This window comes from Micromesistius poutassou (assembly GCF_964030765.1).
Source record: "Micromesistius poutassou genome assembly, chromosome: 16".
NCBI classification, from domain to species: domain Eukaryota; kingdom Metazoa; phylum Chordata; class Actinopteri; order Gadiformes; family Gadidae; genus Micromesistius; species Micromesistius poutassou.
Window position 1 is genome coordinate 6,201,727 of NC_140286.1, and position 25,962 is coordinate 6,227,688.

The 25,962-nt window shown below is 43.6% G+C and overlaps 68 non-coding genes across 68 annotated transcripts; 27 read left to right on the forward strand and 41 right to left on the reverse strand.

The window, feature by feature from the left end:
* Positions 1–55: 55 nt before the first annotated feature.
* On the reverse strand, positions 56–127 carry AC3HAE_031579 (transfer RNA glycine (anticodon UCC)). The gene has a single exon. It is a non-coding gene; the product is annotated as a tRNA-Gly (tRNA).
* A 136-nt stretch (positions 128–263) lies between these two features.
* Positions 264–335, forward strand: AC3HAE_031385 (transfer RNA glutamine (anticodon CUG)). The gene has a single exon. It is a non-coding gene; the product is annotated as a tRNA-Gln (tRNA).
* Positions 336–550: 215 nt separating this feature from the next.
* On the reverse strand, positions 551–622 carry AC3HAE_031580 (transfer RNA glycine (anticodon UCC)). The gene has a single exon. It is a non-coding gene; the product is annotated as a tRNA-Gly (tRNA).
* A 170-nt stretch (positions 623–792) lies between these two features.
* Positions 793–864, forward strand: AC3HAE_031387 (transfer RNA glutamine (anticodon CUG)). The gene has a single exon. It is a non-coding gene; the product is annotated as a tRNA-Gln (tRNA).
* Positions 865–1,023: 159 nt separating this feature from the next.
* On the forward strand, positions 1,024–1,105 carry AC3HAE_031388 (transfer RNA serine (anticodon GCU)). The gene has a single exon. It is a non-coding gene; the product is annotated as a tRNA-Ser (tRNA).
* A 661-nt stretch (positions 1,106–1,766) lies between these two features.
* On the reverse strand, positions 1,767–1,838 carry AC3HAE_031582 (transfer RNA glycine (anticodon UCC)). The gene has a single exon. It is a non-coding gene; the product is annotated as a tRNA-Gly (tRNA).
* Positions 1,839–1,974: 136 nt separating this feature from the next.
* Positions 1,975–2,046, forward strand: AC3HAE_031389 (transfer RNA glutamine (anticodon CUG)). The gene has a single exon. It is a non-coding gene; the product is annotated as a tRNA-Gln (tRNA).
* Positions 2,047–2,253: 207 nt separating this feature from the next.
* AC3HAE_031583 (transfer RNA glycine (anticodon UCC)) lies at positions 2,254–2,325 on the reverse strand. Its single transcript has one exon. It is a non-coding gene; the product is annotated as a tRNA-Gly (tRNA).
* Positions 2,326–2,707: 382 nt separating this feature from the next.
* Positions 2,708–2,779, reverse strand: AC3HAE_031584 (transfer RNA glycine (anticodon UCC)). The gene has a single exon. It is a non-coding gene; the product is annotated as a tRNA-Gly (tRNA).
* Positions 2,780–3,444: 665 nt separating this feature from the next.
* Positions 3,445–3,516, forward strand: AC3HAE_031391 (transfer RNA glutamine (anticodon CUG)). The gene has a single exon. It is a non-coding gene; the product is annotated as a tRNA-Gln (tRNA).
* A 159-nt stretch (positions 3,517–3,675) lies between these two features.
* Positions 3,676–3,757, forward strand: AC3HAE_031392 (transfer RNA serine (anticodon GCU)). The gene has a single exon. It is a non-coding gene; the product is annotated as a tRNA-Ser (tRNA).
* Positions 3,758–3,964: 207 nt separating this feature from the next.
* On the reverse strand, positions 3,965–4,036 carry AC3HAE_031585 (transfer RNA glycine (anticodon UCC)). Its single transcript has one exon. It is a non-coding gene; the product is annotated as a tRNA-Gly (tRNA).
* Positions 4,037–4,418: 382 nt separating this feature from the next.
* On the reverse strand, positions 4,419–4,490 carry AC3HAE_031586 (transfer RNA glycine (anticodon UCC)). The gene has a single exon. It is a non-coding gene; the product is annotated as a tRNA-Gly (tRNA).
* Positions 4,491–4,626: 136 nt separating this feature from the next.
* On the forward strand, positions 4,627–4,698 carry AC3HAE_031393 (transfer RNA glutamine (anticodon CUG)). Its single transcript has one exon. It is a non-coding gene; the product is annotated as a tRNA-Gln (tRNA).
* A 215-nt stretch (positions 4,699–4,913) lies between these two features.
* AC3HAE_031587 (transfer RNA glycine (anticodon UCC)) lies at positions 4,914–4,985 on the reverse strand. Its single transcript has one exon. It is a non-coding gene; the product is annotated as a tRNA-Gly (tRNA).
* A 382-nt stretch (positions 4,986–5,367) lies between these two features.
* Positions 5,368–5,439, reverse strand: AC3HAE_031588 (transfer RNA glycine (anticodon UCC)). The gene has a single exon. It is a non-coding gene; the product is annotated as a tRNA-Gly (tRNA).
* Positions 5,440–5,575: 136 nt separating this feature from the next.
* AC3HAE_031394 (transfer RNA glutamine (anticodon CUG)) lies at positions 5,576–5,647 on the forward strand. Its single transcript has one exon. It is a non-coding gene; the product is annotated as a tRNA-Gln (tRNA).
* Positions 5,648–5,862: 215 nt separating this feature from the next.
* Positions 5,863–5,934, reverse strand: AC3HAE_031590 (transfer RNA glycine (anticodon UCC)). Its single transcript has one exon. It is a non-coding gene; the product is annotated as a tRNA-Gly (tRNA).
* Positions 5,935–6,316: 382 nt separating this feature from the next.
* Positions 6,317–6,388, reverse strand: AC3HAE_031591 (transfer RNA glycine (anticodon UCC)). The gene has a single exon. It is a non-coding gene; the product is annotated as a tRNA-Gly (tRNA).
* A 423-nt stretch (positions 6,389–6,811) lies between these two features.
* Positions 6,812–6,883, reverse strand: AC3HAE_031592 (transfer RNA glycine (anticodon UCC)). Its single transcript has one exon. It is a non-coding gene; the product is annotated as a tRNA-Gly (tRNA).
* A 170-nt stretch (positions 6,884–7,053) lies between these two features.
* Positions 7,054–7,125, forward strand: AC3HAE_031395 (transfer RNA glutamine (anticodon CUG)). Its single transcript has one exon. It is a non-coding gene; the product is annotated as a tRNA-Gln (tRNA).
* Positions 7,126–7,573: 448 nt separating this feature from the next.
* Positions 7,574–7,645, reverse strand: AC3HAE_031594 (transfer RNA glycine (anticodon UCC)). Its single transcript has one exon. It is a non-coding gene; the product is annotated as a tRNA-Gly (tRNA).
* A 382-nt stretch (positions 7,646–8,027) lies between these two features.
* AC3HAE_031595 (transfer RNA glycine (anticodon UCC)) lies at positions 8,028–8,099 on the reverse strand. Its single transcript has one exon. It is a non-coding gene; the product is annotated as a tRNA-Gly (tRNA).
* Positions 8,100–8,235: 136 nt separating this feature from the next.
* On the forward strand, positions 8,236–8,307 carry AC3HAE_031396 (transfer RNA glutamine (anticodon CUG)). Its single transcript has one exon. It is a non-coding gene; the product is annotated as a tRNA-Gln (tRNA).
* Positions 8,308–8,522: 215 nt separating this feature from the next.
* Positions 8,523–8,594, reverse strand: AC3HAE_031596 (transfer RNA glycine (anticodon UCC)). The gene has a single exon. It is a non-coding gene; the product is annotated as a tRNA-Gly (tRNA).
* A 170-nt stretch (positions 8,595–8,764) lies between these two features.
* AC3HAE_031397 (transfer RNA glutamine (anticodon CUG)) lies at positions 8,765–8,836 on the forward strand. Its single transcript has one exon. It is a non-coding gene; the product is annotated as a tRNA-Gln (tRNA).
* Positions 8,837–8,995: 159 nt separating this feature from the next.
* On the forward strand, positions 8,996–9,077 carry AC3HAE_031399 (transfer RNA serine (anticodon GCU)). Its single transcript has one exon. It is a non-coding gene; the product is annotated as a tRNA-Ser (tRNA).
* Positions 9,078–9,738: 661 nt separating this feature from the next.
* Positions 9,739–9,810, reverse strand: AC3HAE_031597 (transfer RNA glycine (anticodon UCC)). The gene has a single exon. It is a non-coding gene; the product is annotated as a tRNA-Gly (tRNA).
* A 136-nt stretch (positions 9,811–9,946) lies between these two features.
* Positions 9,947–10,018, forward strand: AC3HAE_031400 (transfer RNA glutamine (anticodon CUG)). The gene has a single exon. It is a non-coding gene; the product is annotated as a tRNA-Gln (tRNA).
* A 207-nt stretch (positions 10,019–10,225) lies between these two features.
* On the reverse strand, positions 10,226–10,297 carry AC3HAE_031598 (transfer RNA glycine (anticodon UCC)). The gene has a single exon. It is a non-coding gene; the product is annotated as a tRNA-Gly (tRNA).
* Positions 10,298–10,679: 382 nt separating this feature from the next.
* Positions 10,680–10,751, reverse strand: AC3HAE_031599 (transfer RNA glycine (anticodon UCC)). Its single transcript has one exon. It is a non-coding gene; the product is annotated as a tRNA-Gly (tRNA).
* Positions 10,752–11,174: 423 nt separating this feature from the next.
* AC3HAE_031601 (transfer RNA glycine (anticodon UCC)) lies at positions 11,175–11,246 on the reverse strand. Its single transcript has one exon. It is a non-coding gene; the product is annotated as a tRNA-Gly (tRNA).
* A 170-nt stretch (positions 11,247–11,416) lies between these two features.
* Positions 11,417–11,488, forward strand: AC3HAE_031402 (transfer RNA glutamine (anticodon CUG)). Its single transcript has one exon. It is a non-coding gene; the product is annotated as a tRNA-Gln (tRNA).
* Positions 11,489–11,647: 159 nt separating this feature from the next.
* Positions 11,648–11,729, forward strand: AC3HAE_031403 (transfer RNA serine (anticodon GCU)). The gene has a single exon. It is a non-coding gene; the product is annotated as a tRNA-Ser (tRNA).
* Positions 11,730–11,936: 207 nt separating this feature from the next.
* AC3HAE_031602 (transfer RNA glycine (anticodon UCC)) lies at positions 11,937–12,008 on the reverse strand. Its single transcript has one exon. It is a non-coding gene; the product is annotated as a tRNA-Gly (tRNA).
* Positions 12,009–12,390: 382 nt separating this feature from the next.
* Positions 12,391–12,462, reverse strand: AC3HAE_031603 (transfer RNA glycine (anticodon UCC)). Its single transcript has one exon. It is a non-coding gene; the product is annotated as a tRNA-Gly (tRNA).
* A 136-nt stretch (positions 12,463–12,598) lies between these two features.
* AC3HAE_031404 (transfer RNA glutamine (anticodon CUG)) lies at positions 12,599–12,670 on the forward strand. The gene has a single exon. It is a non-coding gene; the product is annotated as a tRNA-Gln (tRNA).
* Positions 12,671–12,885: 215 nt separating this feature from the next.
* Positions 12,886–12,957, reverse strand: AC3HAE_031604 (transfer RNA glycine (anticodon UCC)). Its single transcript has one exon. It is a non-coding gene; the product is annotated as a tRNA-Gly (tRNA).
* A 382-nt stretch (positions 12,958–13,339) lies between these two features.
* AC3HAE_031606 (transfer RNA glycine (anticodon UCC)) lies at positions 13,340–13,411 on the reverse strand. The gene has a single exon. It is a non-coding gene; the product is annotated as a tRNA-Gly (tRNA).
* A 423-nt stretch (positions 13,412–13,834) lies between these two features.
* Positions 13,835–13,906, reverse strand: AC3HAE_031607 (transfer RNA glycine (anticodon UCC)). The gene has a single exon. It is a non-coding gene; the product is annotated as a tRNA-Gly (tRNA).
* Positions 13,907–14,076: 170 nt separating this feature from the next.
* AC3HAE_031405 (transfer RNA glutamine (anticodon CUG)) lies at positions 14,077–14,148 on the forward strand. Its single transcript has one exon. It is a non-coding gene; the product is annotated as a tRNA-Gln (tRNA).
* Positions 14,149–14,307: 159 nt separating this feature from the next.
* Positions 14,308–14,389, forward strand: AC3HAE_031406 (transfer RNA serine (anticodon GCU)). Its single transcript has one exon. It is a non-coding gene; the product is annotated as a tRNA-Ser (tRNA).
* Positions 14,390–14,596: 207 nt separating this feature from the next.
* AC3HAE_031608 (transfer RNA glycine (anticodon UCC)) lies at positions 14,597–14,668 on the reverse strand. The gene has a single exon. It is a non-coding gene; the product is annotated as a tRNA-Gly (tRNA).
* Positions 14,669–15,050: 382 nt separating this feature from the next.
* AC3HAE_031609 (transfer RNA glycine (anticodon UCC)) lies at positions 15,051–15,122 on the reverse strand. The gene has a single exon. It is a non-coding gene; the product is annotated as a tRNA-Gly (tRNA).
* A 136-nt stretch (positions 15,123–15,258) lies between these two features.
* AC3HAE_031407 (transfer RNA glutamine (anticodon CUG)) lies at positions 15,259–15,330 on the forward strand. The gene has a single exon. It is a non-coding gene; the product is annotated as a tRNA-Gln (tRNA).
* Positions 15,331–15,545: 215 nt separating this feature from the next.
* AC3HAE_031610 (transfer RNA glycine (anticodon UCC)) lies at positions 15,546–15,617 on the reverse strand. Its single transcript has one exon. It is a non-coding gene; the product is annotated as a tRNA-Gly (tRNA).
* A 382-nt stretch (positions 15,618–15,999) lies between these two features.
* On the reverse strand, positions 16,000–16,071 carry AC3HAE_031612 (transfer RNA glycine (anticodon UCC)). The gene has a single exon. It is a non-coding gene; the product is annotated as a tRNA-Gly (tRNA).
* A 423-nt stretch (positions 16,072–16,494) lies between these two features.
* On the reverse strand, positions 16,495–16,566 carry AC3HAE_031613 (transfer RNA glycine (anticodon UCC)). Its single transcript has one exon. It is a non-coding gene; the product is annotated as a tRNA-Gly (tRNA).
* A 170-nt stretch (positions 16,567–16,736) lies between these two features.
* Positions 16,737–16,808, forward strand: AC3HAE_031408 (transfer RNA glutamine (anticodon CUG)). The gene has a single exon. It is a non-coding gene; the product is annotated as a tRNA-Gln (tRNA).
* Positions 16,809–16,967: 159 nt separating this feature from the next.
* Positions 16,968–17,049, forward strand: AC3HAE_031409 (transfer RNA serine (anticodon GCU)). The gene has a single exon. It is a non-coding gene; the product is annotated as a tRNA-Ser (tRNA).
* Positions 17,050–17,256: 207 nt separating this feature from the next.
* On the reverse strand, positions 17,257–17,328 carry AC3HAE_031614 (transfer RNA glycine (anticodon UCC)). Its single transcript has one exon. It is a non-coding gene; the product is annotated as a tRNA-Gly (tRNA).
* Positions 17,329–17,710: 382 nt separating this feature from the next.
* Positions 17,711–17,782, reverse strand: AC3HAE_031615 (transfer RNA glycine (anticodon UCC)). Its single transcript has one exon. It is a non-coding gene; the product is annotated as a tRNA-Gly (tRNA).
* A 423-nt stretch (positions 17,783–18,205) lies between these two features.
* On the reverse strand, positions 18,206–18,277 carry AC3HAE_031616 (transfer RNA glycine (anticodon UCC)). The gene has a single exon. It is a non-coding gene; the product is annotated as a tRNA-Gly (tRNA).
* A 382-nt stretch (positions 18,278–18,659) lies between these two features.
* Positions 18,660–18,731, reverse strand: AC3HAE_031618 (transfer RNA glycine (anticodon UCC)). Its single transcript has one exon. It is a non-coding gene; the product is annotated as a tRNA-Gly (tRNA).
* A 423-nt stretch (positions 18,732–19,154) lies between these two features.
* Positions 19,155–19,226, reverse strand: AC3HAE_031619 (transfer RNA glycine (anticodon UCC)). Its single transcript has one exon. It is a non-coding gene; the product is annotated as a tRNA-Gly (tRNA).
* A 382-nt stretch (positions 19,227–19,608) lies between these two features.
* On the reverse strand, positions 19,609–19,680 carry AC3HAE_031620 (transfer RNA glycine (anticodon UCC)). Its single transcript has one exon. It is a non-coding gene; the product is annotated as a tRNA-Gly (tRNA).
* A 423-nt stretch (positions 19,681–20,103) lies between these two features.
* AC3HAE_031621 (transfer RNA glycine (anticodon UCC)) lies at positions 20,104–20,175 on the reverse strand. Its single transcript has one exon. It is a non-coding gene; the product is annotated as a tRNA-Gly (tRNA).
* A 382-nt stretch (positions 20,176–20,557) lies between these two features.
* Positions 20,558–20,629, reverse strand: AC3HAE_031623 (transfer RNA glycine (anticodon UCC)). Its single transcript has one exon. It is a non-coding gene; the product is annotated as a tRNA-Gly (tRNA).
* A 665-nt stretch (positions 20,630–21,294) lies between these two features.
* Positions 21,295–21,366, forward strand: AC3HAE_031411 (transfer RNA glutamine (anticodon CUG)). Its single transcript has one exon. It is a non-coding gene; the product is annotated as a tRNA-Gln (tRNA).
* Positions 21,367–22,268: 902 nt separating this feature from the next.
* AC3HAE_031624 (transfer RNA glycine (anticodon UCC)) lies at positions 22,269–22,340 on the reverse strand. The gene has a single exon. It is a non-coding gene; the product is annotated as a tRNA-Gly (tRNA).
* Positions 22,341–22,476: 136 nt separating this feature from the next.
* On the forward strand, positions 22,477–22,548 carry AC3HAE_031413 (transfer RNA glutamine (anticodon CUG)). Its single transcript has one exon. It is a non-coding gene; the product is annotated as a tRNA-Gln (tRNA).
* A 215-nt stretch (positions 22,549–22,763) lies between these two features.
* On the reverse strand, positions 22,764–22,835 carry AC3HAE_031625 (transfer RNA glycine (anticodon UCC)). Its single transcript has one exon. It is a non-coding gene; the product is annotated as a tRNA-Gly (tRNA).
* A 170-nt stretch (positions 22,836–23,005) lies between these two features.
* Positions 23,006–23,077, forward strand: AC3HAE_031414 (transfer RNA glutamine (anticodon CUG)). Its single transcript has one exon. It is a non-coding gene; the product is annotated as a tRNA-Gln (tRNA).
* Positions 23,078–23,236: 159 nt separating this feature from the next.
* Positions 23,237–23,318, forward strand: AC3HAE_031415 (transfer RNA serine (anticodon GCU)). Its single transcript has one exon. It is a non-coding gene; the product is annotated as a tRNA-Ser (tRNA).
* Positions 23,319–23,525: 207 nt separating this feature from the next.
* AC3HAE_031626 (transfer RNA glycine (anticodon UCC)) lies at positions 23,526–23,597 on the reverse strand. The gene has a single exon. It is a non-coding gene; the product is annotated as a tRNA-Gly (tRNA).
* A 1,332-nt stretch (positions 23,598–24,929) lies between these two features.
* Positions 24,930–25,001, reverse strand: AC3HAE_031627 (transfer RNA glycine (anticodon UCC)). The gene has a single exon. It is a non-coding gene; the product is annotated as a tRNA-Gly (tRNA).
* A 136-nt stretch (positions 25,002–25,137) lies between these two features.
* AC3HAE_031416 (transfer RNA glutamine (anticodon CUG)) lies at positions 25,138–25,209 on the forward strand. Its single transcript has one exon. It is a non-coding gene; the product is annotated as a tRNA-Gln (tRNA).
* A 457-nt stretch (positions 25,210–25,666) lies between these two features.
* Positions 25,667–25,738, forward strand: AC3HAE_031417 (transfer RNA glutamine (anticodon CUG)). The gene has a single exon. It is a non-coding gene; the product is annotated as a tRNA-Gln (tRNA).
* Positions 25,739–25,962: the final 224 nt, after the last annotated feature.

A 25,962-nucleotide genomic window follows, 5' to 3' on the forward strand; every position in this document is an offset into this window, starting at 1 on the left:
CAGACACTGATTTCAAAAGTCCTGAATCCCTGTGGCACTGGAAAATGGAAGGCAATGCATTGGCCGGGAATCGAACCCGGGTCAACTGCTTGGAAGGCAGCTATGCTCACCACTATACCACCAATGCATCATCCACATGTAAATTACTCGGAAATCATCGCACCCAAACTCAAATATCTGTGGAACGCTTCAATTTTTTCATTTTCCCTTGTATTTAGTCTAAAGAGCAAAGGACACTCTATAGAAACTATTGCAGTTGGCGTGGTTCCATGGTGTAATGGTTAGCACTCTGGACTCTGAATCCAGCGATCCGAGTTCAAATCTCGGTGGAACCTATTTGAGAGCGTAACTGCAGGCGTCATACCTGTGTTCTTTCTCTCATCGGTATTTCACGGAGGATATTGTTCATTCTCGATGGTCTGAACCACGGTTGCGTTTTGTTTTGATTCAGTGAAAAGTAGTCTAGAGCACAATCTTCACAGAAAAACCAATCCACAATCTGATTTCCAAAGTCAACTCAATCCCTGGGACGTTGAAACATTGACACCAATGCATTGGCCGGGAATCGAACCCGGGTCAACTGCTTGGAAGGCAGCTATGCTCACCACTATACCACCAATGCCACATCAAAAATTTACTCGGAATCATCGAGCACCAACTCAAATCTCGGTGGAGCGGCTACATCTTTCAGTTTCACTTATGTTTAGACTAAACAGAAACTGCCTGGAAGGCGGCTATGGACGCTCTATTAAAACTATTGTTAACGATATGTTTCCACGGCGTAACTTGCGTGGTTCCATGGTGTAACGGTTAGCACTCTGGACTCTGAATCCAGCGATCCGAGTTCAAATCTCGGTGGGACCTGTTAGAGCAGTGTAGCTTCAGAAGACAGCTCTACGCTGTTTCCCCTCATGCATTTTTCAATACCTAAACTTTAAACACTTTTTCAAATTTCTCCTTGGCCCATATGTAGTCTAGACCACCTTTCGGGAAAAATTCAAAGCATTTACAGTGATGAAAGCTGATGGGGTGGCCGAGTGGTTAAGGTGATGGACTGCTAATCCATTGTGCTCTGCACGCGTGGGTTCGAATCCCATCCTCATCGTTTTAACCATGCTTACACAAGTGCATCAATTTCCACTTCATGTAGAAAATATGATGGATCTTGGTCATTTTGCACCATTGTTCTACATGCACCATGTAGAACATGTGATGAATCCTCGTCATGTGGCAGTCCTTGACGCCGCAAAATAAATCCAGATATTGATCTTGAAAGTCCAAACTCGCTTTGGCATCGGTAAAATGATAAAGATGCATTGGCCGGGAATCGAACCCGGGTCAACTTCTTGGAAGGCAGCTATGCTCACCACTATACCACCAATGCTACGACGATTCAAACTGTACCCTTAATCACCCGTCCCAATCTCATATCTCGTTGGAACCTAGTTTGCTGTTGATCTACCAAGGACAACTCTGGACATGAAGGGTGTTGTTCATTCTCTATGGTCTGAACAACTGTTCAATTTTTCCGTTTCACTTAGATGTAGTCTAGAGCACAACCTTTACCGCAAAAAAATCCAGACACTGATCTTGAAAGTTCTCACTCGCTGAAGCAAGGGTCTTGTTCATTCTCTGTGGTCTGAACCACTGTTAAATACTTCAGTTTCACCTAAATGTAGTCTAGAGCACAATCTTTACCGAAAAGAAAATCCAGACACTGATTTCAAAAGTCCTGAATCCCTGTGGCACTGGAAAATGGAAAGCAATGCATTGGCCGGGAATCGAACCCGGGTCAACTGCTTGGAAGGCAGCTATGCTCACCACTATACCACCAATGCATCATGCCTATGGAAATTACTCGGAAATCATCGCACCCGAAGTCAAATATCTGTGGAACGCTTCAATTTTTTCATTTTCCCTTATATTTAGTCTAAAGAGCAAAGGACACTCTATAGAAACTATTGCGCTTGTCGTGGTTCCATGGTGTAATGGTTAGCACTCTGGACTCTGAATCCAGCGATCCGAGTTCAAATCTCGGTGGAACCTATTTGAGAGCATAACTGCAGGCGTCATACCTGTGTTCTTTCTCTCATCGGTATTTCACCGAGGATATTGTTCATTCTCGATGGTCTGAACCACGGTTGCGTTTTGTTTTGCTTCAGTGAAAAGTAGTCTAGAGCACAATCTTCACAGAAAATCTAATCCACAATCTGATTTCCAAAGTCAACTCAATCCCTGGGACATTGACACCAATGCATTGGCCGGGAATCGAACCCGGGTCAACTGCTTGGAAGGCAGCTATGCTCACCACTATACCACCAATGCTACCAGGACTCAAACTGTACCCTTAATCACCCGTCCCAATCTCATATCTCGTTGGAACCTAGTTTGCTGTTGATCTACCAAGGACAACTCTGGACATGAAGGGTGTTGTTCATTCTCTATGGTCTGAACAACTGTTCAATTTTTCCGTTTCACTTAGATGTAGTCTAGAGCACAACCTTTACCGCAAAAAAATCCAGACACTGATCTTGAAAGTTCTCACTCGCTGAAGCAAGGGTCTTGTTCATTCTCTGTGGTCTGAACCACTGTTAAATACTTCCGTTTCACCTAAATGTAGTCTAGAGCACAATCTTTACCGAAAAGAAAATCCAGACACTGATTTCAAAAGTCCTGAATCCCTGTGGCACTGGAAAATGGAAGGCAATGCATTGGCCGGGAATCGAACCCGGGTCAACTGCTTGGAAGGCAGCTATGCTCACCACTATACCACCAATGCATCAGCCACATGTAAATTACTCGGAAATCATCGCAACCAAACTCAAATATCTGTGGAACGCTTCAATTTTTTCATTTTCCCTTATATTTAGTCTAAAGAGCAAAGGACACTCTATAGAAACTATTGCGGTTGGCGTGGTTCCATGGTGTAATGGTTAGCACTCTGGACTCTGAATCCAGCGATCCAAGTTCAAATCTCGGTGGAACCTATTTAAGAGCGTAACTGCAGGCGTCATACCTGTGTTCTTTCTCTCATCGGTATTTCACCGAGGATATTGTTCATTCTCGATGGTCTGAACCACGGTTGCGTTTTGTTTTGATTCAGTGAAAAGTAGTCTAGAGCACAATCTTCACAGAAAAACTAATCCACAATCTGATTTCCAAAGTCAACTCAATCCCTGGGACATTGAAAAATTGACACCAATGCATTGGCCGGGAATCGAACCCGTGGCAACTGCTTGGAAGGCAGCTATGCTCTCCACTATACCACCAATGCCACAACAAAAATCTACTCGGAATCATCGAGCACAAACTCAAATCTCGGTGGAGCGGCTACATCTTTCAGTTTCACTTATGTTCAGACTAAACAGAAACTGCCTGGAAGGCAGCTATGGACGCTCTATTAAAACTATTGTTAATGATATGGTTCCACGGCCTAAATTGAATGGTTCCATGGTGTAACGGTTAGCACTCTGGACTCTGAATCCAGCGATCCGAGTTCAAATCTCGGTGGAACCTGTTAGAGCAGTGTAGCTTCAGGAGACAGCTCTACGCTGTTTCCCCTCATGCATTTTTCAATACCTAAACTTTAAACACTTTTTCAAATTTCTCCTTGGCCCATATGTAGTCTAGACCACCTTTCGGGAAAAATTCAAAGCATTTACAGTGATGCAAGCTGATGGGGTGGCCGAGTGGTTAAGGTGATGGACTGCTAATCCATTGTGCTCTGCACGCGTGGGTTCGAATCCCATCCTCATCGTTTTAACCATGCTTACACAAGTGCATCAAGTTCCACTTCATGTAGAAAATATGATGGATCTTGGTCATTTTGCACCATTGTTCTACATGCACCATGTAGAACATGTGATGAATCCTCATCATGTGGCAGTCCTTGACGCCGCAAAATAAATCCAGATATTGATCTTGAAAGTCCAAACTCGCTTTGGCATCGGTAAAATGATAAAGATGCATTGGCCGGGAATCGAACCCGGGTCAACTGCTTGGAAGGCAGCTATGCTCACCACTATACCACCAATGCTACCAGGACTCAAACTGTACCCTTAATCACCCGTCCCAATCTCATATCTCGTGGGAACCTAGTTTGCTGTTGATCTACCAAGGACAACTCTGGACATGAAGGGTGTTGTTCATTCTCTATGGTCTGAACAACTGTTCAATTTTTCCGTTTCACTTAGATGTAGTCTAGAGCACAACCTTTACCGCAAAAAAATCCAGACACTGATCTTGAAAGTTCTCACTCGCTGAAGCAAGGGTCTTGTTCATTCTCTGTGGTCTGAACCACTGTTAAATACTTCCGTTTCACCTAAATGTAGTCTAGAGCACAATCTTTACCGAAAAGAAAATCCAGACACTGATTTCAAAAGTCCTGAATCCCTGTGGCACTGGAAAATGGAAGGCAATGCATTGGCCGGGAATCGAACCCGGGTCAACTGCTTGGAAGGCAGCTATGCTCACCACTATACCACCAATGCATCATCCACATGTAAATTACTCGGAAATCATCGCACCCAAACTCAAATATCTGTGGAACGCTTCAATTTTTTCATTTTCCCTTGTATTTAGTCTAAAGAGCAAAGGACACTCTATAGAAACTATTGCAGTTGGCGTGGTTCCATGGTGTAATGGTTAGCACTCTGGACTCTGAATCCAGCGATCCGAGTTCAAATCTCGGTGGAACCTATTTGAGAGCGTAACTGCAGGCGTCATACCTGTGTTCTTTCTCTCATCGGTATTTCACTGAGGATATTGTTCATTCTCGATGGTCTGAACCACGGTTGCGTTTTGTTTTGATTCAGTGAAAAGTAGTCTAGAGCACAATCTTCACAGAAAAACTAATCCACAATCTGATTTCCAAAGTCAACTCAATCCCTGGGACATTGAAAAATTGACACCAATGCATTGGCCGGGAATCGAACCCGGGTCAACTGCTTGGAAGGCAGCTATGCTCACCACTATACCACCAATGCTACCAGGACTCAAACTGTACCCTTAATCACCCGTCCCAATCTCATATCTCGTGGGAACCTAGTTTGCTGTTGATCTACCAAGGACAACTCTGGACATGAAGGGTGTTGTTCATTCTCTATGGTCTGAACAACTGTTCAATTTTTCCGTTTCACTTAGATGTAGTCTAGAGCACAACCTTTACCGCAAAAAAATCCAGACACTGATCTTGAAAGTTCTCACTCGCTGAAGCAAGGGTCTTGTTCATTCTCTGTGGTCTGAACCACTGTTAAATACTTCCGTTTCACCTAAATGTAGTCTAGAGCACAATCTTTACCGAAAAGAAAATCCAGACACTGATTTCAAAAGTCCTGAATCCCTGTGGCACTGGAAAATGGAAGGCAATGCATTGGCCGGGAATCGAACCCGGGTCAACTGCTTGGAAGGCAGCTATGCTCACCACTATACCACCAATGCATCATCCATATGTAAATTACTCGGAAATCATCGCACCCAAACTCAAATATCTGTGGAACGCTTCAATTTTTTCATTTTCCCTTGTATTTAGTCTAAAGAGCAAAGGACACTCTATAGAAACTATTGCAGTTGGCGTGGTTCCATGGTGTAATGGTTAGCACTCTGGACTCTGAATCCAGCGATCCGAGTTCAAATCTCGGTGGAACCTATTTGAGAGCGTAACTGCAGGCGTCATACCTGTGTTCTTTCTCTCATCGGTATTTCACTGAGGATATTGTTCATTCTCGATGGTCTGAACCACGGTTGCGTTTTGTTTTGATTCAGTGAAAAGTAGTCTAGAGCACAATCTTCACAGAAAAACTAATCCACAATCTGATTTCCAAAGTCAACTCAATCCCTGGGACATTGAAAAATTGACACCAATGCATTGGCCGGGAATCGAACCCGGGTCAACTGCTTGGAAGGCAGCTATGCTCACCACTATACCACCAATGCTACCAGGACTCAAACTGTACCCTTAATCACCCGTCCCAATCTCATATCTCGTGGGAACCTAGTTTGCTGTTGATCTACCAAGGACAACTCTGGACATGAAGGGTGTTGTTCATTCTCTATGGTCTGAACAACTGTTCAATTTTTCCGTTTCACTTAGATGTAGTCTAGAGCACAACCTTTACCGCAAAAAAATCCAGACACTGATCTTGAAAGTTCTCACTCGCTGAAGCAAGGGTCTTGTTCATTCTCTGTGGTCTGAACCACTGTTAAATACTTCCGTTTCACCTAAATGTAGTCTAGAGCACAATCTTTACCGAAAAGAAAATCCAGACACTGATTTCAAAAGTCCTGAATCCCTGTGGCACTGGAAAATGGAAGGCAATGCATTGGCCGGGAATCGAACCCGGGTCAACTGCTTGGAAGGCAGCTATGCTCACCACTATACCACCAATGCATCATCCACATGTGAATTACTCGGAAATCATCGCACCCAAACTCAAATATCTGTGGAACGCTTCAATTTTTTCATTTTCCCTTGTATTTAGTCTAAAGAGCAAAGGACACTCTATAGAAACTATTGCAGTTGGCGTGGTTCCATGGTGTAATGGTTGGCACTCTGGACTCTGAATCCAGCGATCCGAGTTCAAATCTCGGTGGAACCTATTTGAGAGCGTAACTGCAGGCGTCATACCTGTGTTCTTTCTCTCATCGGTATTTCACCGAGGATATTGTTCATTCTCGATGGTCTGAACCACGGTTGCGTTTTGTTTTGATTCAGTGAAAAGTAGTCTAGAGCACAATCTTCACAGAAAAACTAATCCACAATCTGATTTCCAAAGTCAACTCAATCCCTGGGACATTGAAAAATTGACACCAATGCATTGGCCGGGAATCGAACCCGGGGCAACTGCTTGGAAGGCAGCTATGCTCACCACTATACCACCAATGCCACAACAAAAATCTACTCAGAATCATCGAGCACAAACTCAAATCTCGGTGGAGCGGCTACATCTTTCAGTTTCACTTATGTTTAGACTAAACAGAAACTGCCTGGAAGGCAGCTATGGACGCTCTATTAAAACTATTGTTAATGATATGGTTCAACGGCCTAAATTGAATGGTTCCATGGTGTAACGGTTAGCACTCTGGACTCTGAATCCAGCGATCCGAGTTCAAATCTCGGTGGAACCTGTTAGAGCAGTGTAGCTTCAGAAGACAGCTCTACGCTGTTTCCCCTCATGCATTTTTCAATACCTAAACTTTAAACACTTTTTCAAATTTCTCCTTGGCCCATATGTAGTCTAGACCACCTTTCGGGAAAAATTCAAAGCATTTACAGTGATTCAAGCTGATGGGGTGGCCGAGTGATTAAGGTGATGGACTGCTAATCCATTGTGCTCTGCACGCGTGGGTTCGAATCCCATCCTCATCGTTTTAACCATGCTTACACAAGTGCATCAAGTTCCACTTCATGTGGAAAATATGATGGATCTTGGTCATTTTGCACCATTGTTCTACATGCACCATGTAGAACATGTGATGAATCCTCATCATGTGGCAGTCCTTGACGCCGCAAAATAAATCCAGATATTGATCTTGAAAGTCCAAACTCGCTTTGGCATCGGTAAAATAATAAAGATGCATTGGCCGGGAATCGAACCCGGGTCAACTGCTTGGAAGGCAGCTATGCTCACCACTATACCACCAATGCTACCAGGACTCAAACTGTACCCTTAATCACCCGTCCCAATCTCATATCTCGTTGGAACCTAGTTTGCTGTTGATCTACCAAGGACAACTCTGGACATGAAGGGTGTTGTTCATTCTCTATGGTCTGAACAACTGTTCAATTTTTCAGTTTCACTTAGATGTAGTCTAGAGCACAACCTTTACCGCAAAAAAATCCAGACACTGATCTTGAAAGTTCTCACTCGCTGAAGCAAGGGTCTTGTTCATTCTCTGTGGTCTGAACCACTGTTAAATACTTCCGTTTCACCTAAATGTAGTCTAGAGCACAATCTTTACCGAAAAGAAAATCCAGACACTGATTTCAAAAGTCCTGAATCCCTGTGGCACTGGAAAATGGAAGGCAATGCATTGGCCGGGAATCGAACCCGGGTCAACTGCTTGGAAGGCAGCTATGCTCACCACTATACCACCAATGCATCATCCACATGTAAATTACTCGGAAATCATCGCACCCAAACTCAAATATCTGTGGAACGCTTCAATTTTTTCATTTTCCCTTGTATTTAGTCTAAAGAGCAAAGGACACTCTATAGAAACTATTGCAGTTGGCGTGGTTCCATGGTGTAATGGTTAGCACTCTGGACTCTGAATCCAGCGATCCGAGTTCAAATCTCGGTGGAACCTATTTGAGAGCGTAACTGCAGGCGTCATACCTGTGTTCTTTCTCTCATCGGTATTTCACGGAGGATATTGTTCATTCTCGATGGTCTGAACCACGGTTGCGTTTTGTTTTGATTCAGTGAAAAGTAGTCTAGAGCACAATCTTCACAGAAAAACCAATCCACAATCTGATTTCCAAAGTCAACTCAATCCCTGGGACGTTGAAACATTGACACCAATGCATTGGCCGGGAATCGAACCCGGGTCAACTGCTTGGAAGGCAGCTATGCTCACCACTATACCACCAATGCCACATCAAAAATTTACTCGGAATCATCGAGCACCAACTCAAATCTCGGTGGAGCGGCTACATCTTTCAGTTTCACTTATGTTTAGACTAAACAGAAACTGCCTGGAAGGCGGCTATGGACGCTCTATTAAAACTATTGTTAACGATATGTTTCCACGGCGTAACTTGCGTGGTTCCATGGTGTAACGGTTAGCACTCTGGACTCTGAATCCAGCGATCCGAGTTCAAATCTCGGTGGGACCTGTTAGAGCAGTGTAGCTTCAGAAGACAGCTCTACGCTGTTTCCCCTCATGCATTTTTCAATACCTAAACTTTAAACACTTTTTCAAATTTCTCCTTGGCCCATATGTAGTCTAGACCACCTTTCGGGAAAAATTCAAAGCATTTACAGTGATGAAAGCTGATGGGGTGGCCGAGTGGTTAAGGTGATGGACTGCTAATCCATTGTGCTCTGCACGCGTGGGTTCGAATCCCATCCTCATCGTTTTAACCATGCTTACACAAGTGCATCAATTTCCACTTCATGTAGAAAATATGATGGATCTTGGTCATTTTGCACCATTGTTCTACATGCACCATGTAGAACATGTGATGAATCCTCGTCATGTGGCAGTCCTTGACGCCGCAAAATAAATCCAGATATTGATCTTGAAAGTCCAAACTCGCTTTGGCATCGGTAAAATGATAAAGATGCATTGGCCGGGAATCGAACCCGGGTCAACTTCTTGGAAGGCAGCTATGCTCACCACTATACCACCAATGCTACGACGATTCAAACTGTACCCTTAATCACCCGTCCCAATCTCATATCTCGTTGGAACCTAGTTTGCTGTTGATCTACCAAGGACAACTCTGGACATGAAGGGTGTTGTTCATTCTCTATGGTCTGAACAACTGTTCAATTTTTCCGTTTCACTTAGATGTAGTCTAGAGCACAACCTTTACCGCAAAAAAATCCAGACACTGATCTTGAAAGTTCTCACTCGCTGAAGCAAGGGTCTTGTTCATTCTCTGTGGTCTGAACCACTGTTAAATACTTCAGTTTCACCTAAATGTAGTCTAGAGCACAATCTTTACCGAAAAGAAAATCCAGACACTGATTTCAAAAGTCCTGAATCCCTGTGGCACTGGAAAATGGAAAGCAATGCATTGGCCGGGAATCGAACCCGGGTCAACTGCTTGGAAGGCAGCTATGCTCACCACTATACCACCAATGCATCATGCCTATGGAAATTACTCGGAAATCATCGCACCCGAAGTCAAATATCTGTGGAACGCTTCAATTTTTTCATTTTCCCTTATATTTAGTCTAAAGAGCAAAGGACACTCTATAGAAACTATTGCGCTTGTCGTGGTTCCATGGTGTAATGGTTAGCACTCTGGACTCTGAATCCAGCGATCCGAGTTCAAATCTCGGTGGAACCTATTTGAGAGCATAACTGCAGGCGTCATACCTGTGTTCTTTCTCTCATCGGTATTTCACCGAGGATATTGTTCATTCTCGATGGTCTGAACCACGGTTGCGTTTTGTTTTGCTTCAGTGAAAAGTAGTCTAGAGCACAATCTTCACAGAAAATCTAATCCACAATCTGATTTCCAAAGTCAACTCAATCCCTGGGACATTGACACCAATGCATTGGCCGGGAATCGAACCCGGGTCAACTGCTTGGAAGGCAGCTATGCTCACCACTATACCACCAATGCTACCAGGACTCAAACTGTACCCTTAATCACCCGTCCCAATCTCATATCTCGTTGGAACCTAGTTTGCTGTTGATCTACCAAGGACAACTCTGGACATGAAGGGTGTTGTTCATTCTCTATGGTCTGAACAACTGTTCAATTTTTCCGTTTCACTTAGATGTAGTCTAGAGCACAACCTTTACCGCAAAAAAATCCAGACACTGATCTTGAAAGTTCTCACTCGCTGAAGCAAGGGTCTTGTTCATTCTCTGTGGTCTGAACCACTGTTAAATACTTCCGTTTCACCTAAATGTAGTCTAGAGCACAATCTTTACCGAAAAGAAAATCCAGACACTGATTTCAAAAGTCCTGAATCCCTGTGGCACTGGAAAATGGAAGGCAATGCATTGGCCGGGAATCGAACCCGGGTCAACTGCTTGGAAGGCAGCTATGCTCACCACTATACCACCAATGCATCAGCCACATGTAAATTACTCGGAAATCATCGCAACCAAACTCAAATATCTGTGGAACGCTTCAATTTTTTCATTTTCCCTTATATTTAGTCTAAAGAGCAAAGGACACTCTATAGAAACTATTGCGGTTGGCGTGGTTCCATGGTGTAATGGTTAGCACTCTGGACTCTGAATCCAGCGATCCAAGTTCAAATCTCGGTGGAACCTATTTAAGAGCGTAACTGCAGGCGTCATACCTGTGTTCTTTCTCTCATCGGTATTTCACCGAGGATATTGTTCATTCTCGATGGTCTGAACCACGGTTGCGTTTTGTTTTGATTCAGTGAAAAGTAGTCTAGAGCACAATCTTCACAGAAAAACTAATCCACAATCTGATTTCCAAAGTCAACTCAATCCCTGGGACATTGAAAAATTGACACCAATGCATTGGCCGGGAATCGAACCCGTGGCAACTGCTTGGAAGGCAGCTATGCTCACCACTATACCACCAATGCCACAACAAAAATCTACTCGGAATCATCGAGCACAAACTCAAATCTCGGTGGAGCGGCTACATCTTTCAGTTTCACTTATGTTCAGACTAAACAGAAACTGCCTGGAAGGCAGCTATGGACGCTCTATTAAAACTATTGTTAATGATATGGTTCCACGGCCTAAATTGAATGGTTCCATGGTGTAACGGTTAGCACTCTGGACTCTGAATCCAGCGATCCGAGTTCAAATCTCGGTGGAACCTGTTAGAGCAGTGTAGCTTCAGGAGACAGCTCTACGCTGTTTCCCCTCATGCATTTTTCAATACCTAAACTTTAAACACTTTTTCAAATTTCTCCTTGGCCCATATGTAGTCTAGACCACCTTTCGGGAAAAATTCAAAGCATTTACAGTGATGCAAGCTGATGGGGTGGCCGAGTGGTTAAGGTGATGGACTGCTAATCCATTGTGCTCTGCACGCGTGGGTTCGAATCCCATCCTCATCGTTTTAACCATGCTTACACAAGTGCATCAAGTTCCACTTCATGTAGAAAATATGATGGATCTTGGTCATTTTGCACCATTGTTCTACATGCACCATGTAGAACATGTGATGAATCCTCATCATGTGGCAGTCCTTGACGCCGCAAAATAAATCCAGATATTGATCTTGAAAGTCCAAACTCGCTTTGGCATCGGTAAAATGATAAAGATGCATTGGCCGGGAATCGAACCCGGGTCAACTGCTTGGAAGGCAGCTATGCTCACCACTATACCACCAATGCTACCAGGACTCAAACTGTACCCTTAATCACCCGTCCCAATCTCATATCTCGTGGGAACCTAGTTTGCTGTTGATCTACCAAGGACAACTCTGGACATGAAGGGTGTTGTTCATTCTCTATGGTCTGAACAACTGTTCAATTTTTCCGTTTCACTTAGATGTAGTCTAGAGCACAACCTTTACCGCAAAAAAATCCAGACACTGATCTTGAAAGTTCTCACTCGCTGAAGCAAGGGTCTTGTTCATTCTCTGTGGTCTGAACCACTGTTAAATACTTCCGTTTCACCTAAATGTAGTCTAGAGCACAATCTTTACCGAAAAGAAAATCCAGACACTGATTTCAAAAGTCCTGAATCCCTGTGGCACTGGAAAATGGAAGGCAATGCATTGGCCGGGAATCGAACCCGGGTCAACTGCTTGGAAGGCAGCTATGCTCACCACTATACCACCAATGCATCATCCACATGTAAATTACTCGGAAATCATCGCACCCAAACTCAAATATCTGTGGAACGCTTCAATTTTTTCATTTTCCCTTGTATTTAGTCTAAAGAGCAAAGGACACTCTATAGAAACTATTGCAGTTGGCGTGGTTCCATGGTGTAATGGTTAGCACTCTGGACTCTGAATCCAGCGATCCGAGTTCAAATCTCGGTGGAACCTATTTGAGAGCGTAACTGCAGGTGTCATACCTGTGTTCTTTCTCTCATCGGTATTTCACTGAGGATATTGTTCATTCTCGATGGTCTGAACCACGGTTGCGTTTTGTTTTGATTCAGTGAAAAGTAGTCTAGAGCACAATCTTCACAGAAAAACTAATCCACAATCTGATTTCCAAAGTCAACTCAATCCCTGGGACATTGAAAAATTGACACCAATGCATTGGCCGGGAATCGAACCCGGGTCAACTGCTTGGAAGGCAGCTATGCTCACCACTATACCACCAATGCTACCAGGACTCAAACTGTACCCTTAATCACCCGTCCCAATCTCATATCTCGTGGGAACCTAGTTTGCTGTTGATCTACCAAGGACAACTCTGGACATGAAGGGTGTTGTTCATTCTCTATGGTCTGAACAACTGTTCAATTTTTCCGTTTCACTTAGATGTAGTCTAGAGCACAACCTTTACCGCAAAAAAATCCAGACACTGATCTTGAAAGTTCTCACTCGCTGAAGCAAGGGTCTTGTTCATTCTCTGTGGTCTGAACCACTGTTAAATACTTCCGTTTCACCTAAATGTAGTCTAGAGCACAATCTTTACCGAAAAGAAAATCCAGACACTGATTTCAAAAGTCCTGAATCCCTGTGGCACTGGAAAATGGAAGGCAATGCATTGGCCGGGAATCGAACCCGGGTCAACTGCTTGGAAGGCAGCTATGCTCACCACTATACCACCAATGCATCATCCACATGTGAATTACTCGGAAATCATCGCACCCAAACTCAAATATCTGTGGAACGCTTCAATTTTTTCATTTTCCCTTGTATTTAGTCTAAAGAGCAAAGGACACTCTATAGAAACTATTGCAGTTGGCGTGGTTCCATGGTGTAATGGTTGGCACTCTGGACTCTGAATCCAGCGATCCGAGTTCAAATCTCGGTGGAACCTATTTGAGAGCGTAACTGCAGGCGTCATACCTGTGTTCTTTCTCTCATCGGTATTTCACCGAGGATATTGTTCATTCTCGATGGTCTGAACCACGGTTGCGTTTTGTTTTGATTCAGTGAAAAGTAGTCTAGAGCACAATCTTCACAGAAAAACTAATCCACAATCTGATTTCCAAAGTCAACTCAATCCCTGGGACATTGAAAAATTGACACCAATGCATTGGCCGGGAATCGAACCCGGGGCAACTGCTTGGAAGGCAGCTATGCTCACCACTATACCACCAATGCCACAACAAAAATCTACTCGGAATCATCGAGCACAAACTCAAATCTCGGTGGAGCGGCTACATCTTTCAGTTTCACTTATGTTCAGACTAAACAGAAACTGCCTGGAAGGCAGCTATGGACGCTCTATTAAAACTATTGTTAATGATATGGTTCCACGGCCTAAATTGAATGGTTCCATGGTGTAACGGTTAGCACTCTGGACTCTGAATCCAGCGATCCGAGTTCAAATCTCGGTGGAACCTGTTAGAGCAGTGTAGCTTCAGGAGACAGCTCTACGCTGTTTCCCCTCATGCATTTTTCAATACCTAAACTTTAAACACTTTTTCAAATTTCTCCTTGGCCCATATGTAGTCTAGACCACCTTTCGGGAAAAATTCAAAGCATTTACAGTGATGCAAGCTGATGGGGTGGCCGAGTGGTTAAGGTGATGGACTGCTAATCCATTGTGCTCTGCACGCGTGGGTTCGAATCCCATCCTCATCGTTTTAACCATGCTTACACAAGTGCATCAAGTTCCACTTCATGTAGAAAATATGATGGATCTTGGTCATTTTGCACCATTGTTCTACATGCACCATGTAGAACATGTGATGAATCCTCATCATGTGGCAGTCCTTGACGCCGCAAAATAAATCCAGATATTGATCTTGAAAGTCCAAACTCGCTTTGGCATCGGTAAAATGATAAAGATGCATTGGCCGGGAATCGAACCCGGGTCAACTGCTTGGAAGGCAGCTATGCTCACCACTATACCACCAATGCTACCAGGACTCAAACTGTACCCTTAATCACCCGTCCCAATCTCATATCTCGTGGGAACCTAGTTTGCTGTTGATCTACCAAGGACAACTCTGGACATGAAGGGTGTTGTTCATTCTCTATGGTCTGAACAACTGTTCAATTTTTCCGTTTCACTTAGATGTAGTCTAGAGCACAACCTTTACCGCAAAAAAATCCAGACACTGATCTTGAAAGTTCTCACTCGCTGAAGCAAGGGTCTTGTTCATTCTCTGTGGTCTGAACCACTGTTAAATACTTCCGTTTCACCTAAATGTAGTCTAGAGCACAATCTTTACCGAAAAGAAAATCCAGACACTGATTTCAAAAGTCCTGAATCCCTGTGGCACTGGAAAATGGAAGGCAATGCATTGGCCGGGAATCGAACCCGGGTCAACTGCTTGGAAGGCAGCTATGCTCACCACTATACCACCAATGCATCATCCACATGTAAATTACTCGGAAATCATCGCACCCAAACTCAAATATCTGTGGAACGCTTCAATTTTTTCATTTTCCCTTGTATTTAGTCTAAAGAGCAAAGGACACTCTATAGAAACTATTGCAGTTGGCGTGGTTCCATGGTGTAATGGTTAGCACTCTGGACTCTGAATCCAGCGATCCGAGTTCAAATCTCGGTGGAACCTATTTGAGAGCGTAACTGCAGGCGTCATACCTGTGTTCTTTCTCTCATCGGTATTTCACTGAGGATATTGTTCATTCTCGATGGTCTGAACCACGGTTGCGTTTTGTTTTGATTCAGTGAAAAGTAGTCTAGAGCACAATCTTCACAGAAAAACTAATCCACAATCTGATTTCCAAAGTCAACTCAATCCCTGGGACATTGAAAAATTGACACCAATGCATTGGCCGGGAATCGAACCCGGGTCAACTGCTTGGAAGGCAGCTATGCTCACCACTATACCACCAATGCTACCAGGACTCAAACTGTACCCTTAATCACCCGTCCCAATCTCATATCTCGTGGGAACCTAGTTTGCTGTTGATCTACCAAGGACAACTCTGGACATGAAGGGTGTTGTTCATTCTCTATGGTCTGAACAACTGTTCAATTTTTCCGTTTCACTTAGATGTAGTCTAGAGCACAACCTTTACCGCAAAAAAATCCAGACACTGATCTTGAAAGTTCTCACTCGCTGAAGCAAGGGTCTTGTTCATTCTCTGTGGTCTGAACCACTGTTAAATACTTCCGTTTCACCTAAATGTAGTCTAGAGCACAATCTTTACCGAAAAGAAAATCCAGACACTGATTTCAAAAGTCCTGAATCCCTGTGGCACTGGAAAATGGAAGGCAATGCATTGGCCGGGAATCGAACCCGGGTCAACTGCTTGGAAGGCAGCTATGCTCACCACTATACCACCAATGCACCATCCACATGTGAATTACTCGGAAATCATCGCACCCAAACTCAAATATCTGTGGAACGCTTCAATTTTTTCATTTTCCCTTGTATTTAGTCTAAAGAGCAAAGGACACTCTATAGAAACTATTGCAGTTGGCGTGGTTCCATGGTGTAATGGTTGGCACTCTGGACTCTGAATCCAGCGATCCGAGTTCAAATCTCGGTGGAACCTATTTGAGAGCGTAACTGCAGGCGTCATACCTGTGTTCTTTCTCTCATCGGTATTTCACCGAGGATATTGTTCATTCTCGATGGTCTGAACCACGGTTGCGTTTTGTTTTGATTCAGTGAAAAGTAGTCTAGAGCACAATCTTCACAGAAAAACTAATCCACAATCTGATTTCCAAAGTCAACTCAATCCCTGGGACATTGAAAAATTGACACCAATGCATTGGCCGGGAATCGAACCCGGGGCAACTGCTTGGAAGGCAGCTATGCTCACCACTATACCACCAATGCCACAACAAAAATCTACTCAGAATCATCGAGCACAAACTCAAATCTCGGTGGAGCGGCTACATCTTTCAGTTTCACTTATGTTTAGACTAAACAGAAACTGCCTGGAAGGCAGCTATGGACGCTCTATTAAAACTATTGTTAATGATATGGTTCAACGGCCTAAATTGAATGGTTCCATGGTGTAACGGTTAGCACTCTGGACTCTGAATCCAGCGATCCGAGTTCAAATCTCGGTGGAACCTGTTAGAGCAGTGTAGCTTCAGAAGACAGCTCTACGCTGTTTCCCCTCATGCATTTTTCAATACCTAAACTTTAAACACTTTTTCAAATTTCTCCTTGGCCCATATGTAGTCTAGACCACCTTTCGGGAAAAATTCAAAGCATTTACAGTGATGCAAGCTGATGGGGTGGCCGAGTGGTTAAGGTGATGGACTGCTAATCCATTGTGCTCTGCACGCGTGGGTTCGAATCCCATCCTCATCGTTTTAACCATGCTTACACAAGTGCATCAAGTTCCACTTCATGTAGAAAATATGATGGATCTTGGTCATTTTGCACCATTGTTCTACATGCACCATGTAGAACATGTGATGAATCCTCATCATGTGGCAGTCCTTGACGCCGCAAAATAAATCCAGATATTGATCTTGAAAGTCCAAACTCGCTTTGGCATCGGTAAAATAATAAAGATGCATTGGCCGGGAATCGAACCCGGGTCAACTGCTTGGAAGGCAGCTATGCTCACCACTATACCACCAATGCTACCAGGACTCAAACTGTACCCTTAATCACCCGTCCCAATCTCATATCTCGTTGGAACCTAGTTTGCTGTTGATCTACCAAGGACAACTCTGGACATGAAGGGTGTTGTTCATTCTCTATGGTCTGAACAACTGTTCAATTTTTCCGTTTCACTTAGATGTAGTCTAGAGCACAACCTTTACCGCAAAAAAATCCAGACACTGATCTTGAAAGTTCTCACTCGCTGAAGCAAGGGTCTTGTTCATTCTCTGTGGTCTGAACCACTGTTAAATACTTCCGTTTCACCTAAATGTAGTCTAGAGCACAATCTTTACCGAAAAGAAAATCCAGACACTGATTTCAAAAGTCCTGAATCCCTGTGGCACTGGAAAATGGAAGGCAATGCATTGGCCGGGAATCGAACCCGGGTCAACTGCTTGGAAGGCAGCTATGCTCACCACTATACCACCAATGCATCAGCCACATGTAAATTACTCGGAAATCATCGCAACCAAACTCAAATATCTGTGGAACGCTTCAATTTTTTCATTTTCCCTTATATTTAGTCTAAAGAGCAAAGGACACTCTATAGAAACTATTGCGGTTGGCGTGGTTCCATGGTGTAATGGTTAGCACTCTGGACTCTGAATCCAGCGATCCAAGTTCAAATCTCGGTGGAACCTATTTAAGAGCGTAACTGCAGGCGTCATACCTGTGTTCTTTCTCTCATCGGTATTTCACCGAGGATATTGTTCATTCTCGATGGTCTGAACCACGGTTGCGTTTTGTTTTGATTCAGTGAAAAGTAGTCTAGAGCACAATCTTCACAGAAAAACTAATCCACAATCTGATTTCCAAAGTCAACTCAATCCCTGGGACATTGAAAAATTGACACCAATGCATTGGCCGGGAATCGAACCCGGGTCAACTGCTTGGAAGGCAGCTATGCTCACCACTATACCACCAATGCTACCAGGACTCAAACTGTACCCTTAATCACCCGTCCCAATCTCATATCTCGTTGGAACCTAGTTTGCTGTTGATCTACCAAGGACAACTCTGGACATGAAGGGTGTTGTTCATTCTCTATGGTCTGAACAACTGTTCAATTTTTCCGTTTCACTTAGATGTAGTCTAGAGCACAACCTTTACCGCAAAAAAATCCAGACACTGATCTTGAAAGTTCTCACTCGCTGAAGCAAGGGTCTTGTTCATTCTCTGTGGTCTGAACCACTGTTAAATACTTCCGTTTCACCTAAATGTAGTCTAGAGCACAATCTTTACCGAAAAGAAAATCCAGACACTGATTTCAAAAGTCCTGAATCCCTGTGGCACTGGAAAATGGAAGGCAATGCATTGGCCGGGAATCGAACCCGGGTCAACTGCTTGGAAGGCAGCTATGCTCACCACTATACCACCAATGCATCAGCCACATGTAAATTACTCGGAAATCATCGCAACCAAACTCAAATATCTGTGGAACGCTTCAATTTTTTCATTTTCCCTTATATTTAGTCTAAAGAGCAAAGGACACTCTATAGAAACTATTGCGGTTGGCGTGGTTCCATGGTGTAATGGTTAGCACTCTGGACTCTGAATCCAGCGATCCAAGTTCAAATCTCGGTGGAACCTATTTAAGAGCGTAACTGCAGGCGTCATACCTGTGTTCTTTCTCTCATCGGTATTTCACCGAGGATATTGTTCATTCTCGATGGTCTGAACCACGGTTGCGTTTTGTTTTGATTCAGTGAAAAGTAGTCTAGAGCACAATCTTCACAGAAAAACTAATCCACAATCTGATTTCCAAAGTCAACTCAATCCCTGGGACATTGAAAAATTGACACCAATGCATTGGCCGGGAATCGAACCCGGGTCAACTGCTTGGAAGGCAGCTATGCTCACCACTATACCACCAATGCTACCAGGACTCAAACTGTACCCTTAATCACCCGTCCCAATCTCATATCTCGTTGGAACCTAGTTTGCTGTTGATCTACCAAGGACAACTCTGGACATGAAGGGTGTTGTTCATTCTCTATGGTCTGAACAACTGTTCAATTTTTCCGTTTCACTTAGATGTAGTCTAGAGCACAACCTTTACCGCAAAAAAATCCAGACACTGATCTTGAAAGTTCTCACTCGCTGAAGCAAGGGTCTTGTTCATTCTCTGTGGTCTGAACCACTGTTAAATACTTCCGTTTCACCTAAATGTAGTCTAGAGCACAATCTTTACCGAAAAGAAAATCCAGACACTGATTTCAAAAGTCCTGAATCCCTGTGGCACTGGAAAATGGAAGGCAATGCATTGGCCGGGAATCGAACCCGGGTCAACTGCTTGGAAGGCAGCTATGCTCACCACTATACCACCAATGCATCAGCCACATGTAAATTACTCGGAAATCATCGCAACCAAACTCAAATATCTGTGGAACGCTTCAATTTTTTCATTTTCCCTTATATTTAGTCTAAAGAGCAAAGGACACTCTATAGAAACTATTGCGGTTGGCGTGGTTCCATGGTGTAATGGTTAGCACTCTGGACTCTGAATCCAGCGATCCAAGTTCAAATCTCGGTGGAACCTATTTAAGAGCGTAACTGCAGGCGTCATACCTGTGTTCTTTCTCTCATCGGTATTTCACCGAGGATATTGTTCATTCTCGATGGTCTGAACCACGGTTGCGTTTTGTTTTGATTCAGTGAAAAGTAGTCTAGAGCACAATCTTCACAGAAAAACTAATCCACAATCTGATTTCCAAAGTCAACTCAATCCCTGGGACATTGAAAAATTGACACCAATGCATTGGCCGGGAATCGAACCCGGGTCAACTGCTTGGAAGGCAGCTATGCTCACCACTATACCACCAATGCTACCAGGACTCAAACTGTACCCTTAATCACCCGTCCCAATCTCATATCTCGTTGGAACCTAGTTTGCTGTTGATCTACCAAGGACAACTCTGGACATGAAGGGTGTTGTTCATTCTCTATGGTCTGAACAACTGTTCAATTTTTCCGTTTCACTTAGATGTAGTCTAGAGCACAACCTTTACCGCAAAAAAATCCAGACACTGATCTTGAAAGTTCTCACTCGCTGAAGCAAGGGTCTTGTTCATTCTCTGTGGTCTGAACCACTGTTAAATACTTCCGTTTCACCTAAATGTAGTCTAGAGCACAATCTTTACCGAAAAGAAAATCCAGACACTGATTTCAAAAGTCCTGAATCCCTGTGGCACTGGAAAATGGAAGGCAATGCATTGGCCGGGAATCGAACCCGGGTCAACTGCTTGGAAGGCAGCTATGCTCACCACTATACCACCAATGCATCATCCACATGTGAATTACTCGGAAATCATCGCACCCAAACTCAAATATCTGTGGAACGCTTCAATATTTTCATTTTCCCTTATATTTAGTCTAAAGAGCAAAGGACAATCTATAGAAACTATTGCGGTTGGCGTGGTTCCATGGTGTAATGGTTGGCACTCTGGACTCTGAATCCAGCGATCCGAGTTCAAATCTCGGTGGAACCTATTTGAGAGCGTAACTGCAGGCGTCATACCTGTGTTCTTTCTCTCATCTGTATTTCACCGAGGATATTGTTCATTCTCGATGGTCTGAACCACGGTTGCGTTTTGTTTTGATTCAGTGAAAAGTAGTCTAGAGCACAATCTTCACAGAAAAACTAATCCACAATCTGATTTCCAAAGTCAACTCAATCCCTGGGACATTGAAAAATTGACACCAATGCATTGGCCGGGAATCGAACCCGTGGCAACTGCTTGGAAGGCAGCTATGCTCACCACTATACCACCAATGCCACAACAAAAATCTACTCAGAATCATCGAGCACAAACTCAAATCTCGGTGGAGCGGCTACATCTTTCAGTTTCACTTATGTTTAGACTAAACAGAAACTGCCTGGAAGGCAGCTATGGACGCTCTATTAAAACTATTGTTAATGATATGGTTCAACGGCCTAAATTGAATGGTTCCATGGTGTAACGGTTAGCACTCTGGACTCTGAATCCAGCGATCCGAGTTCAAATCTCGGTGGAACCTGTTAGAGCAGTGTAGCTTCAGAAGACAGCTCTACGCTGTTTCCCCTCATGCATTTTTCAATACCTAAACTTTAAACACTTTTTCAAATTTCTCCTTGGCCCATATGTAGTCTAGACCACCTTTCGCGAAAAATTCAAAGCATTTACAGTGATGCAAGCTGATGGGGTGGCCGAGTGGTTAAGGTGATGGACTGCTAATCCATTGTGCTCTGCACGCGTGGGTTTGAATCCCATCCTCATCGTTTTAACCATGCTTACACAAGTGCATCAAGTTCCACTTCATGTAGAAAATATGATGGATCTTGGTCATTTTGCACCATTGTTCTACATGCACCATGTAGAACATGTGATGAATCCTCATCATGTGGCAGTCCTTGACGCCGCAAAATAAATCCAGATATTGATCTTGAAAGTCCAAACTCGCTTTGGCATCGGTAAAATAATAAAGATGCATTGGCCTGGAATCGAACCCGGGTCAACTGCTTGGAAGGCAGCTATGCTCACCACTATACCACCAATGCTACCAGGACTCAAACTGTACCCTTAATCACCCGTCCCAATCTCATATCTCGTTGGAACCTAGTTTGCTGTTGATCTACCAAGGACAACTCTGGACATGAAGGGTGTTGTTCATTCTCTATGGTCTGAACAACTGTTCAATTTTTCAGTTTCACTTAGATGTAGTCTAGAGCACAACCTTTACCGCAAAAAAATCCAGACACTGATCTTGAAAGTTCTCACTCGCTGAAGCAAGGGTCTTGTTCATTCTCTGTGGTCTGAACCACTGTTAAATACTTCCGTTTCACCTAAATGTAGTCTAGAGCACAATCTTTACCGAAAAGAAAATCCAGACACTGATTTCAAAAGTCCTGAATCCCTGTGGCACTGGAAAATGGAAGGCAATGCATTGGCCGGGAATCGAACCCGGGTCAACTGCTTGGAAGGCAGCTATGCTCACCACTATACCACCAATGCATCATCCACATGTAAATTACTCGGAAATCATCGCACCCAAACTCAAATATCTGTGGAACGCTTCAATTTTTTCATTTTCCCTTGTATTTAGTCTAAAGAGCAAAGGACACTCTATAGAAACTATTGCAGTTGGCGTGGTTCCATGGTGTAATGGTTAGCACTCTGGACTCTGAATCCAGCGATCCGAGTTCAAATCTCGGTGGAACCTATTTGAGAGCGTAACTGCAGGCGTCATACCTGTGTTCTTTCTCTCATCGGTATTTCACTGAGGATATTGTTCATTCTCGATGGTCTGAACCACGGTTGCGTTTTGTTTTGATTCAGTGAAAAGTAGTCTAGAGCACAATCTTCACAGAAAAACTAATCCACAATCTGATTTCCAAAGTCAACTCAATCCCTGGGACATTGAAAAATTGACACCAATGCATTGGCCGGGAATCGAACCCGGGGCAACTGCTTGGAAGGCAGCTATGCTCACCACTATACCACCAATGCCACAACAAAAATCTACTCAGAATCATCGAGCACAAACTCAAATCTCGGTGGAGCGGCTACATCTTTCAGTTTCACTTATGTTTAGACTAAACAGAAACTGCCTGGAAGGCAGCTATGGACGCTCTATTAAAACTATTGTTAATGATTTGGTTCCACGGCCTAAATTGAATGGTTCCATGGTGTAACGGTTAGCACTCTGGACTCTGAATCCAGCGATCCGAGTTCAAATCTCGGTGGAACCTGTTAGAGCGGTGTAGCTTCAGAAGACAGCTCTACGCTGTTTCCCCTCATGCATTTTTCAATACCTAAACTTTAAACACTTTTTCAAATTTCTCCTTGGCCCATATGTAGTCTAGACCACCTTTCGGGAAAAATTCAAAGCATTTACAGTGATGCAAACTGATGGGGTGGCCGAGTGGTTAAGGTGATGGACTGCTAATCCATTGTGCTCTGCACGCGTGGGTTCGAATCCCATCCTCATCGTTTTAACCATGCTTACACAAGTGCATCAAGTTCCACTTCATGTAGAAAATATGATGGATCTTGGTCATTTTGCACCATTGTTCTACATGCACCATGTAGAACATGTGATGAATCCTCATCATGTGGCAGTCCTTGACGCCGCAAAATAAATCCAGATATTGATCTTGAAAGTCCAAACTCGCTTTGGCATCGGTAAAATAATAAAGATGCATTGGCCGGGAATCGAACCCGGGTCAACTGCTTGGAAGGCAGCTATGCTCACCACTATACCACCAATGCTACCAGGACTCAAACTGTACCCTTAATCACCCGTCCCAATCTCATATCTCGTTGGAACCTAGTTTGCTGTTGATCTACCAAGGACAACTCTGGACATGAAGGGTGTTGTTCATTCTCTATGGTCTGAACAACTGTTCAATTTTTCCGTTTCACTTAGATGTAGTCTAGAGCACAACCTTTACCGCAAAAAAATCCAGACACTGATCTTGAAAGTTCTCACTCGCTGAAGCAAGGGTCTTGTTCATTCTCTGTGGTCTGAACCACTGTTAAATACTTCCGTTTCACCTAAATGTAGTCTAGAGCAGTGGTTTTCAAAGTGGGGGCCGCCAGGGGGCGCTAGGGGGGCCTCAGAAAATTGGAGGGAAGATAAGAAAAAAAAAAAGGAAAGACAAAAAAAAAAAATTCTAATTATTTTTTAATAAATATTTTAAATCTGATTAAAAAAAAAAAATCATAATTATAAAATATAATTTATAATAATGGAACATATAATTTGCCATAGTCATCTTTCTGATTGCCTACCAGTCAAAACATCGTTCACGACGCCATGACGTCATGTTTAGACCTGGCGGTTTGCGCCATTTATCAAGCTGCTTTGCTCCTCAAGCGAGCAAGCTAGCTAGCTCAAAATGGACAGGTTTTTGACAAAGAACAGGTCAACGGAACCGACCAACAGCCCTGCTGTGGAGGACACTGCTGCAAAAAAACCTAAGAACTCCTGACCAATTAAAATCAGAAGGTACGAGGCAGCGTACATTAAGTATGGCTTTACAGCCATACAGAAAAATGGCCATGATTGCCCGAAGTGTGTGCTCTGTCTGGAGACCCTCTCAAACGAGTGTTTAAAACCTTCGAAACTTCAGCGTCACTTGATGCAAAAACATCCGGCAGAGGCCGAAAAAACGGCAGACTTCTTCAGACGTAAAGAGGAGCATTTGGCCAGGCAATCTGCTGCATTCACACAGCAAGCTACCGTTCCCGAGCGGGCCCTGAAGGCATCATTTTTAGCTTCATACCACATTGCTCGTGCAAAAAAACCTCACACAATCGGAGAGGATTTGCTTTTACCAGCTACCAAAGACATTGTCCGAGAATTGCTTGGCGAGGATGCTGCTAAAAAAACGTTCTTAAAGTTGATGTGTGACATATTTTGTAGCATTGTTGGTGGGTTTGCAAAGGGGGTCCCCGGCCAGAAGCTAATGATTTTTGGGGGGCCTTGGCATGGAAAAGTTTGGGAACCCCTGGTCTAGAGCACAATCTTTACCGAAAAGAAAATCCAGACACTGATTTCAAAAGTCCTGAATCCCTGTGGCACTGGAAAATGGAAGGCAATGCATTGGCCGGGAATCGAACCCGGGTCAACTGCTTGGAAGGCAGCTATGCTCACCACTATACCACCAATGCATCATCCACATGTAAATTACTCGGAAATCATCGCACCCAAACTCAAATATCTGTGGAACGCTTCAATTTTTTCATTTTCCCTTATATTTAGTCTAAAGAGCAAAGGACACTCTATAGAAACTATTACGGTTGGCGTGGTTCCATGGTGTAATGGTTAGCACTCTGGACTCTGAATCCAGCGATCCGAGTTCAAATCTCGGTGGAACCTATTTGAGAGCGTAACTGCAGGCGTCATACCTGTGTTCTTTCTCTCATCGGTATTTCACCGAGGATATTGTTCATTCTCGATGGTCTGAACCACGGTTGCATTTTGTTTTGATTCAGTGAAAAGTAGTCTAGAGCACAATCTTCACAGAAAAACTAATCCACAATCTGATTTCCAAAGTCAACTCAATCCCTGGGACATTGAAAAATTGACTCCAATGCATTGTCAGGGAATCGAACCCAGGTCAACTGCTTGGAAGGCAGCTATGCTCACCACTACACCACCAATGCCACACCGAAAAATGACTCGGAATCATCGAGCACAAACTCAAATCTCGGTGGAGCGGCTACATCTTTCAGTTTCACTTATGTTTAGACTAAACAGAAACTGCCTGGAAGGCAGCTATGGACGCTCTATTAAAACTATTGTTAATGATATGGTTCCACGGCGTAAATTGCATGGTTCCATGGTGTAACGGTTAGCACTCTGGACTCTGAATCCAGCGATCCGAGTTCAAATCTCGGTGGAACCTGTTAGACCCGTGTAGCTTCAGAAGACTGCTCTATGCTTTTCACTTATATTTAATCTAAAGAGCAATGAACACTATTGAAACCGACGAGAATGGAGTGGTTCCATGGTGTAATGGTTAGCACCATGGACTCTGAATCGAAGTTCAAATCTCCGTGGAACCTATTAGAGAGTGTAACTGCAGAAGTCATACCTGGGCTTGACAAGCTGGCTGGCGAGCATGGCTGA